Here is a 4,228-nt window from a genome sequence, read left to right on the forward strand (position 1 = left end):
GCATAGCCTGACATTGTTGCTACAACTGTTGATACCTTACCTGCAATCCTACATGCTTAGTATAGGATGCTAGTTTATCATCAGTGGCCCTACATTCTTGTCCATCTGCCATGCTATACTATCGGGCCGTGATCACTTCGGGCCGTGATCACGGGTATATACTATATACTTTATATACATGGCACATGTGGTGACTAAAGTCGGGTCAGCTCGTTGAGTACCCGCAAGTGATTCTGATGAGGGGGCTGAAAGGACAGGTGGCTCCATCCCGGTAGAGGTGGGCCTGGGTTCCTGACGGCTCCCGACTGTTACTTTGTGGCGGAGCGACAGGGCAGGTTGAGACCACCTAGGAGAGAGGTGGGCCTGGCCCTGGTCGGCGTTCGTGGATACTTAACTCGTTTAACGAGATCTTGGTATTTGATCTGAGTCTGGCCACTGGCTTATACGCACTAACCATCTATGCGGGGAAAGTTATGGGCACTTGACGTCGTGGTATCAGCCGAAGCCTTCGTGACGTCAGCGACTGAGCGGCGCACGCCGGATTGGACTGGAACGCCTGCTAGGCTAGGTCTGCTTCCGGCCGCGTTCGCAACGTGCAGGTGTGCAATGGGCGATGGGCCCAGACCCCTGCGCCATAGGATTTAGACCGGCGTGCTGACCTCTCTATTGTGCCTAGGTAGGGCTGCGACGTGTTGATCTTCCGAGGCCGGGCATGACCCAGGAAAGTGTGTCCGGCCAAATGGGATCGAGCGTGTTGGGTTATGTGGTGCACCCATGCAGGGAAGTTAATCTATTCGAATAGCCGTGATCTTCGGTAACAGGACGACTTGGAGTTGTACCTTGACCTTATGACAACTAGAACCGGATACTTAATAAAACACACCCTTCCAAGTGCCAGATACAACCGGTGATCGCTCTCTCATAGGGCGACGAGGGGAGGATCATCGGTTAGGATTATGCTACACGATGCTACTTGGTGAACTTACCATCTACTCTCTTCTCCTGCTGCAAGATGGAGGTTACCAGAAGCGTAGTCTTCGAAAGGACTAGCTATCCCCCTCTTATTCCGGCATTCTGCAGTTCAGTCCACATATGATACCCTTATTCCAATTGATACCAATGCATACAATGTAGTGTAGCTCCTTGCTTGCGAGTACTTTGGATGAGTACTCACGGTTGCTTTGCTCCCTATTTTCCCCCTTTCTATACCTGATTGCTGCAACCAGACGTTGGAGCCCAGGATCAAGACGCCACAGTCGATGACGACTACTACTACTCGGGAGGTGCCTACTACTACGTGCAGCCCGCTGACGACGACCAGGAGTAGTTTAGGAGGATCCCAGGCAGGAGGCCTGCGCCTCTTTCGATCTGTATCCCTGTTTATGCTAGCCTTCTTAAGGCAAACTTGTTTAACTTATGTCTGTACTCAGATATTGTTGCTTCCGCTGACTCGTCTATAATCGAGCTCTTGTATTCGAGCCCTCGAGGCCCCTGGCTTGTAATATGATGCTTGTATGACTTATTTTATTTGTAGAGTTGTGTTGTGATATCTTCAGGTGAGTCCCTGATCTTAATCGTACACGTTTGCGTGTATGATTAGTGTACGGTCAAATTGGGGGCGTCACACTGGACGCCGGACCACCACACTGCTGGCCGGGCACCTGCTGACCACAACGCCGTGAGCGTCTAGCACATGGAGAGCGCGAACGAGATTTAATGTTCTTCAAGGCGACGCCCCAAATAGGGAAGTGACGATGCCGACGCCGTCGCCCGGGCCGACCGGGCCTAAGGCTTTCACCCAAGAGTTGGATCCGAGAAAGTGCAGGGGTGGACTCCACGGCGGCGCCTCCAAGGAGATAGCACGATGTCCACGGACGTCGAAACAGTCGGTAGACCAAAGCCCAGCAAGTTGGCGCCCGGAGCACCACCCAACACCACACCCCCCACGCACCGCGCCGCCGCTAGCCTGCGCACCTCCCACGAACCCACCGTGTCATGACCATGAAGGAGCTACCACAAACCTTGTCAACGGCCAGACGACGCCACCAAGCCAGATCTAGCCGAAATTGGCTAGATTTGGCATCCCCGCCGCTGCAACACCATAGAGGCCACCAAAGGCCGGCACACCTCCTGCCAGCGCAAAGACAAGCCCCATAGAGCAGGAAGGGGAGGGCTATGCCCGCCCCGATTCGTCGAAGATGAGCATACGAGCCGAAGAACCGGAGCCCGCCAATGAAGCAACCGCGGCTACCACCCACGAGAGACGCATCTAGGGGCAACCACACCGGAGAAGAGCCACGAGACGAGCCCCAAAGGCCTACCGGCGCCGCTGCCAAGGCCACAGGCCCGCCTGGAGCGGTCGAGCCGCGTAGCCGAAAGGAGATTGAACCTCCCCCACCTCGAGTGCCCGCCGCAAGGGGAGGAGAAGAAGACCCCGCCGTACGTGTCTCTTGACATGGTGATATCCATAGGATGCTCCGCGCATCAATCACCGCTACAACCGCGGTTGTTGTGACTCTCGAGACCAATGATAAGTGTGCGTCGAAGATGTCAAGGGGCGCCCATGACGACGAGATATCGTGCTTTGGCAGGCAGAGGGTGATAAACCTTGACTCCGACTCTAATTAGTGCTCGTTTCAGCTTAAATTTAAGTCGTTTTAGCTTTAATTGAACTTTAAGTTAGTGCTACTAGTTTATTTATGAACCTATGATGTTGTGTTATGAACTAGTACTACCTAAAATTATGCACGGCGTGGTCTTAGTCTAGTTTCAAATTTGAGTTTCGGATGACATGTTTGTGCACAATTGGATTTAAAGAGTTAAATTTGAGGGTTCAGATAGCTCCATACATTTTTTTTTAATTTCACATATTTAAGGAGGTAATATTTCAGAAGATACTTGAGGGGGAATCTTTTGACCCCTAACCCACCCAATCTAGCTAGGAGTTGCCATTTCCTTTTTCGTTCCTCTTTGCCTGATGAAAAGCAAATTGTTTTGACTTGTAAATCTTAATCTTGGACCCTGTTTTGCTTCCTCCACACGGAGGTTGCATGTTAGGCTAGAATCCAGCGGCGTGGAAGAACTCCTTCACCAAGCAACCAAGAAAAGAAAAGAAAAATCTCGAGAATGAAGTATGTGGCAGACAAGATTACACGTCGCGCGTAGGTAAAAGCAAGCGCGCTTTGCGATTGCGTCCCGTCCGTGTACGCGGATGGGATGGTTATGGGCTACGTACGTGGCAAGTGTATCCACTGATTTGCTTTCCATAAATCGTTTCCATTATTGTTCTCATCATTGAGGCGAGATGGGCGACCTGTGTGGCACACGACCTCGAGTCGACCAGGGTAATTTCAGTGTGGTCGATAGCGTGATGCGCTGCCTGCATAAATTTCCAGCACGTTGTTGTCATCCCAATTACGCTGACAAGTAACCTCTACATAGCTATACATTCATACACGCCTAACTTGTTTCTAAATTACTCACATCCCTCTCTCACAGGGTAGCTACTTCCGAGCAATTATCACAGAAATCATGCGTGGGTGACAACAAAATTGCATGCTTCGACTGCATGGGTGAACAACTCTTCAAACGAAATCATCACCACCGACATCAACCAAGGGCATGTTTGAACAGAGAATTGTTACTCCATCCGATCCATATTACTTGTCGCAGCTTTAGTACATACAATATACTAAAGCAGAGCAATGACAAGTAATATGGATAGAAGGGAATAGCAGATTTTAAAGAAATTCGGTCACCCATGTGTTACTATCTTGCATGTACTACGTATTATTCTCTCCCATCTTACCCAACGAAAATATTTGAAAGACCGCTTATAGGTATGCAAAGATGAGACATTGCCGAGGCCGTAGGAAAAGAACCCCCCAAAAAACACAACAGGCCCACATACTTAGCAAGGAAGGAATGAAAATATGCTGGGAAAAGCGTGCACTGAACATGTGCGCCACTAGTCCTGAAAGGTGAGCTGTAGTTAAAAGAAGAAATGGAGAGAGGTAAAGCACACGATGGATGGATTGTCACTGGTGACACCAAGCAAAAGAGAGGAGAATTTCAGGGCAGTGCAGTGGCACCAAGCAAGCATGGGCAAGGGAAAATGTAGAGGGGGTGACACCAGCCGTGTCTGCTCCTTCCTGCGCATGGCCGCTAATCCACAGAGAGGGGCAACCCGGCGCGCAAAGCCGACCGATGGCTCTCAGTGTCCCGCCTT

At 50.7% G+C, this 4,228-nt stretch overlaps 1 long non-coding RNA gene across 1 annotated transcript; it reads left to right on the plus strand.

Moving 5' to 3' along the window:
- The first annotated feature begins 3,279 nt into the window (after positions 1-3,279).
- LOC147980042 (uncharacterized) lies at positions 3,280-3,789 on the plus strand. Its single transcript, XR_015599761.1, has 2 exons — positions 3,280-3,426; positions 3,499-3,789. It is a non-coding gene; the product is annotated as an uncharacterized LOC147980042 (long non-coding RNA).
- Positions 3,790-4,228: the final 439 nt, after the last annotated feature.

This window comes from Triticum urartu, chromosome 3A (assembly GCF_056163025.1).
Source record: "Triticum urartu cultivar PI428250 chromosome 3A, HENAU_Tu73, whole genome shotgun sequence".
In the NCBI taxonomy this organism is placed as follows: domain Eukaryota; kingdom Viridiplantae; phylum Streptophyta; class Magnoliopsida; order Poales; family Poaceae; genus Triticum; species Triticum urartu.